This window comes from Cupressus sempervirens, chromosome 8 (assembly GCF_028749045.1).
Source record: "Cupressus sempervirens isolate cs-2001-9-10 chromosome 8, ASM2874904v1, whole genome shotgun sequence".
Classification (NCBI taxonomy): Eukaryota; Viridiplantae; Streptophyta; class Pinopsida; order Cupressales; family Cupressaceae; genus Cupressus; species Cupressus sempervirens.
Window position 1 is genome coordinate 807,372,884 of NC_143125.1, and position 12,761 is coordinate 807,385,644.

Here is a 12,761-nt window from a genome sequence, read left to right on the forward strand (position 1 = left end):
CAATACCTATAGACATCTTTTGTTTATGTCGAGTCACTTTGTCATAGGCTGAACAGTTATATTAAAATAATTTATTATAAAATAAAAGCAATCCTTATAAAATGTCCAAGATTTTAATAATGTGTATGTGTCTATTGACACCACTTTCAGTTGATGAAGGCCAATGTGACAAAATAATCCTACATCAGTAGACAGCCAGAAAACATTGTTTTCTCGCAAAACAGAACTGCAAAGATCACATTATATTAAATAATCATTATAAGGTGGGATTGGAAATAATATTGAGCCTTAAAAATTAGTTTTCATTCAATTGCCTTCAATAAGTGCAATACATGCTTATCCAGGTTTCCCAAAAGTTAGCATGGATATTCTAATTGTTAGGTAAAGGCAACCCTTTGAGGAAAGCTCTAAACAAAGCAAGTGCCTCTGATGGAGAAGTGTATGGAACAGTATGTGATGCTCCCAGCACAGTTGCATACATCAGAGTAGTGTGGTTTTTGTCATTTATTGGCCTTCCATATGCTTGTGTCCATCCTGCAACCTGATTCAATCAATGAAGTTTTGAGTATATTTTGTATTTATTTACCAAGGACGATTTACTCCTTGGTTCTTTAAGTAAGTACTGCTGGTGTAGCTCACCTATTTTTGATCATACCATGGACTGTATCCTCAGCCAGATTGTTAACAATGGTTCCAGTGCCTGTAAGTGGCACCATTGCATCTTGGTCTCCACTGTAAAATGGAAATCAATAATTTTCTTTTTAATAAATGCAAATATTACAATTCCTAGAATATTGCAGGCATTGATGTATAATTTCACCTGTATAGAAAAATGGGAAGACCATCCTCTAGAAGCTTAGCAACAACTGGCCTTATGTCATTTGCCACATTGTCGTATTGGTAGGAAAATGCCCTAATATTTAAAATGACGTTAATTAATCTGGTTCTTAATAAGGAGTATAAAACATAGTAGATAGTGTAAGTACACACATTAATTATGTGACTCGAAATAAGAAAAACTATTCATAATTTGATGCAACGGTGTCTTGAAAAATCAATTACCATCTTTAATAAACTAGGATAAAAATACAAATACAATAACTTTCTGTCTGCTATTTATAAATTTGACTGTACCCTTGAATGAATGTATTTAGTTTTAAGATGAAATAATATTATCTTACTAAACCAAATTGAATAGCAAGAGATCTGGTAATGCAAGTGATATACCTCCTACATAAAGCCCAATTATCAGGCAGGTTGGTTGTATTGGCATTAAGTGCCTTCTGCACCTCCTGTCTGTTCAGGTAAGTTAATATCTTATCTTCAATGCAGAGATCAATTTCTTTTATTTTTTGCAAACTCTGATGAGAAATGGTAGCCAAGTAAAGTCAGATGAAAAAAATAGCATCAAGCAAAAGCTATATTACAATTTATTTTTAAGTAAATTGAGAAGTTAGAGTTAAAAATCAAAAAAATAAAATTTCTGCACATTGTGAAGCCATATCTTTAAATGGGCATTGTCAAATCTTGAGAAACAAGGTAAGTCCCCAAGTTTTCAGCATATCACATTATTTTAGTGAGTACCCACAAGCAATGGAACCTTGAAGTCATCGAATGATCTTACATTGCAAACTTAGCATAAGGGGTGACTTTATTCAAGTGAAGATTGGATGTTTAATATTTCATTTCGAAACGTTGAGTACTTGATTTTGTATGTTGTAGTAGAATAAAACTTGCATCAACACCTCTGAGTCTAATTAGGCTCTATATATCAACTTCTACAATCCTGAAAAGTTGATTCTGAAGGCTTTTGTTGGTTTCCACTTCTCAGCTTACACTAGATGAATTTGAAGATTTTGACACCAATAATGTTATGTTGCAGCTGATGCCAATGATGAAGAAGAAGGTGATGAAGAAGAAGAATATTAATAAATTTTTAATCTATTAGTTGAACTTGATACAATGATATTTACACTTGATGTTATGATTTATCATTTGACATTTTAATGTTTTGAATCTTTGATATTGAACTTGAGTATATGTTAAGATGATGCTATGATTAGAAGTTTATGGTGTTTAAATATTTTTATGATACTATGTAACATTCTAATCTCACCTCATGCTTCTAGGCTTCATGAATATGAACCAGTGTTTCATACCCAAACTTAAAACCAAACCTGAACTGACATCCTAGTATATAACTTATATTTTAAATTTAAAACTGAAACAAATTGACAATCACTATAGACAAATTGTAGAGGCTGTATGTTTGATTTAGGTTTGTCTTTGGCCAAGGGACATGAGGAACTTTAAGCTCTTGATTGACAGGTGAGGAAAGCCAAGGTCTCCAATCGACTTCAAGAAAGTGTTCAATCAATAATGCTTAGATACTTATCGTATCATGATATTGATCCTCGTGATGCCCCATGTCATGTTGATGCCCATATTTGCATACCCTTATTGATTATAGAAATGCTATATATATATATTATTTATATCTAGTTGTTTAAAAAGTTATATGATTTGCCATTATCCATTACTAAGATGCAATGATGTAATAGCTCATTTTGTGAAAGACATGGTTATAATGTAAGCCAACTCTAATTAGGTTAGGTGCAGGTAGATTATTTATGTCATCATATGTATCTCTTATTAGCTACTTCAAGGAAAATTGTATTTGGAATCGATAGAGTTTTGACCTATCAATTAAATAAGATTGAGTCTAAAGGATAGAAAAAGGTTGTTCAAAAAGTTTACCATGGTATGAATCTTCCCTTGATCCCTTGACGGTATTGACTGTGTTGAAATGTCAGATAAACACGAACCTAATGTGACATCATATTTTATATCTACAGCATCTCCTATATCAGCTGATATAGTGTTGTTCACATCATTACAAGCTTGTGACATGTTACTGTGACACAATTCGTTCCAATATCTTGAATTGTTACAAACAGTTTGATCCATGAAGTATGAGCTATCAGATATCAAACCATGTGACCAAAAGTATTCTCCATTGTTGACACTTATCACCATATCCAGAAGGGGATTCCCTATCTGCAAACATCAATTTAGAGTCCATGATTGTCACTTCATAAGGGGTTATACATAAAGTTGGATGCATATGGTTAACATAATACTGAGACAAATATTTTTTTCCAAAGACAAATATTATAATGATTATGCAAGAGCAGACATACGAGTATTGCTTTTAGCTTTATGGGTGTAATATTTGGCCTTTTGTTGTAATCCATCACAAGGGTTGCCAATAGGGGTACATAGTGCCCTGCAGCAATAATATAGAATTAATTATTATTTTTAATTCTTATTTGATGTCGTTTCCTTCATTGATCCATTTTCATTAGTAGTGATTGAAGATTACATCATTGTATGTGTGGTATTCTTCTGAATACATGTAGGTATCATTGCTTCATAGGTTCCTAAGAACACTGTGATTGTAACCTTTTTTTAAAGCTATTAAAGCTCATGAATGATGAGTTCTTACAGTGCACTACACATGACAGATGGGTCATTTATGCAATCAGTGCCAAGTGAACAATTTAATTTCATGGCTGATGGATTCTTGTTAATGTCTACTTATAAGAGATGTGTCATTGATATATGAATCATGCAATCTCAAAGAAAGGCTCATAACAATATATTCATTTATTACAAGCATTAGACCTGATTAGCAGGCCACAGAGTCTCAAAATGCTTGGATATATACAATCAAAGAAGATAGAGGCATACCTGCATAGCTCTCCCCTGCTAAGTAAATGTCTACATCTTTTAGTTCGGGAAATTTCTCCAACCATTTAACAAGGAAATCCAAATTGTCTTGAGCTGTAACATCATACAGGTCAGTGATGTACTCTAAGCATATTTTTATATCCGGTGCTATCATGCTGATAGGTATGTACTCAAAACATATACTATAGTGGTCTTATATCAAACGCAAGGGACACGGCACACAATACCTGATAGTGTATCATTGGAATTATTGTCTGAAGTTGTATTGGAATATGAGAATCCCACTCCAACAGGACTCTCTACGTACAGCATGTTTGATTCTGTCAAGAAAAGAATTATATATCAGCTACAAGATACTTGTAAGGAGAATTTTCTATAACAGGTAAAGAAATATTTTTCAATGTCACTACCAAAAGGCCAAACATAAGTTTAGCTTATGAGAATCCACCATGTGAAAGTTCAAATTTTGGACTAATGAATTTCAACCTCATAACCCAGCTTCTGAACAATCCAATAAATGTTACCTTTATTCCAAGAGTATTTATTTTGCTCCAAAAGACCTCCACTGATGGGCTTGAACGGACCATGTTCCATGAATGCCCCAAAACCAAGTGATGAGCATCCCGGTCCTGCAATGTTTGAACTAATTCAAGACCATCTGATCTTATTAAACAAGCAGATAGAAGTATCTATATAGAAATAAATCAATTGTTCTTACCTCCATTAAACCATAGGGTCAATGGGCTAGATGTAGAATTTTTCTCTGCCTCCACAAAGTAATAAAATAAGGCTCTTCCATTTACATTATCTGTGGTGATATACCCACTATACTGTTTGAAGCTAGTTTCTTGCGTTTGTCCTGGCAACTTGGGAACCAGATCAGTTTCAGGGGCACCTAAGGCAACTTAAAATATTGTAACCATGGATAAAAGTAATAACGTGGGGAATACTCCAAACCTAACTCCGTATTGCATGTTGAAAAATCAAACAATGACTTCACCTAGAGAGGCTTCTATGACTTTGCGCTGGTGCACTTGGTTTCAATTTGCTCTACTGTAGAGCAAATATCATGTCAAATTACAAAAAATGTGTCATAAGATGTCAGTGTTTTTAAAGGTATAAAATGAATAGCCAAGAGCGTGGGAAGCTGCAGATGCCCACACTGAAAGTTTGCGGGGATTATAAAGCATGATTTGAAAAATAAAAAATAAAAAATAAAAAATTCGGCTAATGGAAGACAGCATTGTCAGAGATGCTAGACAACCAAAATATGATAATAAATTGGAAGCTATGGTTGACGGTAGGGACTGTATAAGCAAAAGATGATAAAATTCTTATCGTCACTATGGAGAGCCAAAAAAAAAACAGAAGAAAATTACATTGGAAGAATATGTTAGCCAGGTATGAGATTTAATGTATACATTTTAAAGGTGTTTGCTTTGGAAGTTGTGGATTGGCAATAGGGATTATATAAGCAAAAGATGTCAAAATTGGAAGAATATATTTCTCGGTTATTAACGTTCTTAATGAAACTTGTGATTATTAAAATGATCAGCTAAGAAAATCCAGTAGGTATGTATTCTCCTATGTTTCAATGCTTCCATGATAGTTTCAATGCTATTTATTTGTTCATTTGTTTTGTAATTTATGCTTGATTACAGAATAGACCTGGAGGCAGAGATGCAAAGTTAAAGACAAATATTCTTATCTTATATTATTTAGCCTGCATTGTAAACCTTCGTAGTTCTAATGGAAAAAGCAGAATGCTTTATATAAATTATCTTGATAAACCAAATATGTGTATTAAATTAATTTATAATTAGTCTATACAAAAAATGACATTGATTATTAAATATAATTATAATTCAAATATTTAAATAAATATTAGAACAAGTGTCACATGGTGGCTTAATATTTGTCTTTAGCTTTTATATAAATCTAATTTTAATTTATTAAATTTATTATAGTATATTTAAAAAAAATATTGATAAATATAATTATTGATATATTATAAATAAATTATAATATAAAATAGTAATATTTTCATAATAATAAGATAAAATAATATTTCTTAAACAATTGTATAATATAAATAATATAATTTTTTTAGTATTTTTAAAATTATATTATAAGACAACACAATATTAAAATATAAATATCTAAATGGAAGTACTTAATTAAATAATTATTAAACAAATATGAATGCATTAGCTTAATAAAAACTAGTGTTAAAAAAGTAGTAGTTTTAAAATCCATCATGCCAATATAAGAGGTAAATGAGTTCAACCAATCAAACTGTAGAAAAATATTTTCTAAAAATTGTAAAGTTAAAAATTTGCATCTCTAATATGCAATGTAATAGTTTGATAAAGAAATTTAAAAGTTGATTAATTGGAACATGTTAACCAACAAACTTAATCACTGGTTAAATATAAAATTCAACAAATAATAAGAACTTATATATTGATATATAATTCTAATTGTGATATGGAAGTGTACATTAATGTTATGAAATATAATATTTGTAGTTGACTTGTAAAACCTAACAATAGATTGTCAAAGGTCATATTTGTGAATGAGTGTGATTTTTGAAAGTTTGACATTAATTTTAATCTCAGGAATTGAATTACTTAAAAATTTGATCTTGCCTAATGCAAATTGTTTGTTATAATTTTTGATGTATGAATATAAACATGAAAATTTGTTAAATTGTGAGGGTCAAGTTCTCATTAGTTGGATGCTTATATGGATTATTTTTTAATCTATAAGGAACATGTTGAATACAAGGAACAAGTGTGCAATAAACCTAGGGTGATGATGATCTCTAATGTAATTAAATGACAATGATTGTAAGTTCTTTTTTCCCCCACTTGCAAATCTAAATTTAAGTGTGTTAAAAATGTCTTATGTGATTCTCACATGAATGAATATCTACAAATATAATCACCAAGCCTTGTTTTTCAAATCTCTAAATGTTATATTTGTGTAGCTTTAAATTTCAAATCTTCCTCTCCATATTTTGAAAATATTCTTACTTCAATATTGTAGGTAGCTTTATTGGAAAATTCTTGAAGGTTGGCTCTACCACTTCTTACATGGGGCACTTATCTATTTGGTGGACATAATTGATTTTTCTAAGAATTTTTATAGGGATATTTTGATGGTGGAAAACAAAGATTGGTCCTAGTTGCTTGACAATAAGGATGCTCCCTTCAGGCCTAAACCATATTTTTCCATCATCCACCTATCTTTTGATTGTCCCTTCTACAGTTAAAGGTGTAACAATTTGGTAGAAGACACACAAATGGAAGTTACTTGACTAGTAATACCTTAAAACCCTAGATTGGTGGTTCTTTTGAGGGTGACAGTTTTTCTTAAGATTTTGATTCCCATGCACTTGGATTGTCTCCAACATATCTTGCCTCTTACTTTCTCAATTCCTATTAGAGATTCCCAATCTTTTTCTACTATCATTTAGCGAGCTATGTCTTAGGCTTTGCTTCAACTTAAGCCTACTTATATGGCGACAATTCATCTTCGAGCACTATGCTTGGCCATTCTATTGTTCCTTTTGTGGAAAATGATGGAAGCTCTTGGAAGGATTCACCCTCACTTGTTTAAAGGACTTGACTGATAGGAATTAATGAATTGTTAAATGGATGCAAAAAGATCTTCCCAAGTATCATCTTGGATGATAGGTGTGTGAGAGAAAGAGCATATTGGGGTGCATCGTAGATTTGGAGGTCCATGATATTTCTATTTGATTATTATTGAGTGTGGTAGTTTTTCTATTATTGTATCTCATTATGATTCAGTGTAGGTTGTAGGTTTGTCCCAAATATAATGTCATTTGTTCTATTGTTGAAATGGTTCTTTTGTGCAGTGTTCATGCTCTTCCAACCTCACTTTATTCAATATAAAAAACAATGTAAGTACACAAATCAACAAAAGCACATTAAGTGGGTTCATGACAATTAAAATGGTTTCCAATATATAAATTTGAAATTTCAATCTCAAAAAGTAAATTTTTAGATCTAACTCATGAGAAGTTATGCTATGTGCCAAATTTATGTGTGGTGCCAGCCTTCTCCTATTAGGGTTGATGTGGCTAAGGTCTTCTCTTGCTCCCAATGTCGTTGTTGAAGCTAGATTACATGGTGCGGGGAATATTGCCCACATTTTGATTTTGCCAGATGTGGAGATGGAGGAGGAAGTAGACCATAGTGCCTTTATTCTTTTTGTTCATGTTTTCATGTGTCGGTTCTGGGACTTTTGGCCTAGCCTCCTATAGCTCCATCATGGATTATACAACATTGGGTGCCCATCCTTGTTGACATATATCCTTTGGCTAAAGGTTTTTTTATTGTTAAATTTGAAGATGTTGAGGATAGATTCATGGTTATGGTTAGACTTTAACATTCATATTCAACCCTTCTTCTAAACCATTTAATATATTTTTGATATGAGTTCGGTGCCCCTTATGTATGAGTTGACTCTCTTTTAAGGAAAGTCATTAATACACTTCTGCATGGTACCTTGACATTTTGTACTATCTTCCTTCAACTGTGCATGTGCCAAAATGTTGTCTATAAACTTCACAAGCTAAAATTATAATTGTGATGATAGATAACTCTTTGACACTTAGAAAATTTTCTAAGTCCTGTTAAAACTTTATATTTATAATCTTCTCACTTAATACTGAATATATGTTTCCGTTAATGACAACTCCATTCTATCTACCTAGCTGAATTGCCAATAGGTTTAGCGCTATTAAATGTCATCAATTGCATAGAAGTTCTTTGTCAATGTATGGTGATGAACTTCAATACCTGAAAATGATCATAATTTTGTCTATATCTAATACTTTGTGATGGTCTAATATATCAAAAGATGTACACAAGCAATTAATATGATATAATCATACAAGGACATTTAAAATTATTGAACTTGAGACATGAAATTGATATAATGAGGATAAGAACACATGAGAGATAAGGATCATGTGAATATAAATAAATTTATATAAGGTATAGGCATGGAAATGATCATAACTATTATATAGCTACCATTTATATCAAATAGACATGTAACAATTATCCCAAGGGAAAAATGTCAAGATCTAGAAACTAAATTGATAACAAAAATAAGAGAGAGAAAATGATATCATCAAATGATAACAATGCCCAAACAATTCAATGAATACAAAGTATATGTACTTGAATATATAGGCAATGCATAATAACTAGCTAATATGCTAAGATAACATATCAATCAAATTAGGTGTAATCATGTGTCCATCAATGGTGGATCATCCTCCATTGTATGAAAAAAGTATGTGCAACATTGAGAGAATGATAATGTGATAGGAGCACTAAAGGTAGATATCACACATAAAGAGGTACAAGATGAAAACTAACTCTACCTCAAGTGGATGTCTCTAACACCATGTGCTAAAATGAAATGAAAAATCCTATGTGTCTACATGAAAACTATTATGCAAATGCATTATCCTAATCAAACTCAAGTAAAGTGTAAATAGTAAATATTTAATTGCACCAACAAGACAATTTTGATTCTAATTTAATTTCACAATATTTTGTTTTGGTTAACCGAGAAGCCCTTAATGTTCTTACATTTTATATGTACACTTTTATAATTAATAAGTTGATGACCATCCTCTTATTAGTGTTTGGTCAATACTAGATCACAATTATTATTTGTGTTAGCCATTTAGTCTACAACCTAGGGCACATAAGTGCATGATGTTAAATACATTTCTTTCCCCTTGAAAGTAGATAAAATTAAAGATCTAAGTATTATTCCAAAATATATGATGAGGAGTTCCAACTAGTTAAGATAAAAATTTATCATATAGTTCTTTTTAGATGTTTGTGATTCCTAGGATATCATAAAGGACCAAGTAACCAAGTAGAAAATATATTTAAATAATCTTTATTATATTAGTTGACTATCTTAGTTATGTTTAAAGATTATATTTCCAATTCAACATTTCTTCCTTTATTTATTATTTGAGGTTCTCACAATTTGAGTTCTATCTATCTTGTAATGTGTTATACCACAAATCTAGGACATTAGCTAAAAATGTCTTTGTTGCACAAAATCTCTAAAACTTTGACCACTTCAAACATAAACCATTTTCAAACTCAATTCACCATTCATTTCCCTTAACATTGTATGTAATCAAACATGAAAATTCATGAAATATCATATCTAACATCTACTTGTAAGAGTAAAACACATAAACAAATAATCAATACATAAAACTAGATGTGGTAATGCATAAACCCTCCAATGAGAATGTAAAACTATGGTGGGGATGACACCCACAAAATCTTCATATTGCAACAATAAAGTGTGTCTAGTAGGGCTACAAATTTGATCACTTCTATTGATCTACCCTATGAGGGGTCTGCTCTATTAAAAGATTACAAGACTATTAAGTCCACCTTGATTAAAGGATCTAAACTACACAATTAAGTGATCACTTTGTTAAGACATATACATAGGCCTGTTAGGACCACTCTCTTAAGAGATTTACCCTGATACACCTGTTAGAATGTAATAGTACCCTGATCCTTTAGTTTGCACTTGATTGTTGATATAGATATTCTCTATCCAAACTGTAATCACTTCTTTGTGATTGATATACAATAACTTCTCTCTACACTACTTAGTCACCTTACTTCACAACTTGTTAATTCACCTTTAGATTTACACACATGCAAACTTATAACTTGTAACAACAAAATTATGGCTTAAAATTGTGCTTAAATACCCATCTTAGAAGTTTTTAGATCTCAAGCAATGATCCAGATTCATCCTTTTTGCCACTTGGTCTTTCCAATTTTCTAGTTGGTTAATCTCATTGCATAGGGATTGATGATGCGTAATTATAAGCATAATTACCTCCTTGATTAACTCCTCGATCATAAAAACACATTTCCATCTTGGCAAAAATAGTTTACATAAGATTGCGTGTCATTCCAAACATATATACAAAAATAGTAATGCTTGACAAATATATCTTTTGATGCTCAGTCATGCTTGTTCTCCATGGTGTCCCTTAGTGCATACTATACTTGGCTTCCATTATATTTCTCAGCTTCTATAGCACTCAACTCATGTGATTCTTCTTGTATAACTCAACAACTACTCTATACTCAATGACTATTTATTTTCTCGATAGTCACTACTACTCAACAACAACTGAATGTATATTACACTTCTTCTTTACATAACTCGACCTATATAGAGTAGCTTGGTCGCAATGTGTACTGACCAACTCTTCCTTGTAAATGACTTAGTGTTTCTCACTAATTGACAATACTATGATTTCCTTTAGGGTCAACAATTGACATGTTAAAATGCATGGTAAAACACACACAAGTGTCATATCAAGAAAATATGTTGGTGTAACTAAAATTGTCACCTAGGTCCTAATTGTAATGCTCCGCCAAGGGATCCAAAGAATTAACCTAAAAGTTTCACTAAGTTTAGTAGCATTTTTTTTCTTCATGAAAGTAAATACCACATATAACTTTTGCACAATAACGGAAGCAATAGTAATGTCCATCTAAAAGTAAACATAAAATACAAAATAGATTACATTCTTTAAGATCCCTTAACGTTGAATTACATCTACAAACATCTAACATATATGAATCCATCTAGTAAAACATCCACATGAAATAATAATGATAAGTCCAATGTTTATACATTACATTTCAAATACTCAATCATCCACTGTACATGTCACAGGGTATGACAAGATCAAAGAATATACATACATAGAATAAGGTACATCATCCTATTCTAATCCATGATTCATCAAATGTAAAGATAATCACATGATACACATGATACATCATCATAGAAGACATATACATCCATCATAAAGATCAAACATAATAACTAAGTGCACGGTTCCTCCCAACCGTTAATAGAATCATTAGATCATCATGGATCCTAGCCATCCCTCCATGCGTAACATTCCATATCACCGAAGAGATCATCGGTATTAACATAGTAGGAATGTCACTCCTAATATATATAACATCATATCTAGAAAGTAATCTAACATGCAAATATAAGCATAAGATAACATCATCTAACATATGCTAATCATCAATGAAAAGGATACATATCCACCATCATGAAGGACGCATCAGCCACGATGTCTCAATCAATCTAAAATGATAAGAGTGGAAAATACACTACCACTCGACTGCGTGGTACCTAAGTGGTCCACTCCCACCATGCTGAGGAGATAATCTCAAGTTCCAAACAAGCTATCAAAATCACATAGCATAAATCTCTATAAGTCCAGGAATCTTAAAAGTATACTAACTCAAAGGTTCCAAACACAAAATCTGACATCTAATCCCAGAGGCACACAATGACATGTAGGAACCTACTATGCAAGCAGGAAAATGTCATCGCATTTATCACGTACAGGTTACCCTGGCAGTTAGCTAAACTCCATAGGTCCATACTGATTTCATACGGCCACTAGTATCCTCTCATACTGACGAGGCATACTACGAAATGCATGGTCGCAACCATGTGTTCTCACTACTCCCATCCTAGCCTGTACAAGCACTCAAGGCATGGGTGAGAACAAAACTCTTATCTTTTTAGGTTCATTCAGTTAGTATTAGGTGTGAATGTTATCACTTATTAATCCAACTTACAATGAGTTACCTTGGTAGCCTCTTAGGGCCCCAGCCCCCATTGCAAGCCACTTCCCATCACTACATGCAAATATCCTACCCTAAGCTCATGGAACCATAAATCTCAAAATCAAAAAAGATAATCCATAATAAAATCATCAAATATGCATAAAAGCATCAAATCACCATGAGCAAACATCCATAGCAAATCATGAACACAACAGCTCTTTATTGGCAACTAAAGTATCACTGATAATCAAGTATCCAATGGTTCTCAATAACCAAAATATATCTCAATCATACTGATCGAAGACTCCAAAA

General features: G+C 32.0%; 1 pseudogene; it reads right to left on the minus strand.

The window, feature by feature from the left end:
• Positions 1-370: 370 nt before the first annotated feature.
• Positions 371-4,679, minus strand: LOC149544860 (serine carboxypeptidase-like 45; annotated as a pseudogene).
• Between the last annotated feature and the right edge of the window lie 8,082 nt (positions 4,680-12,761).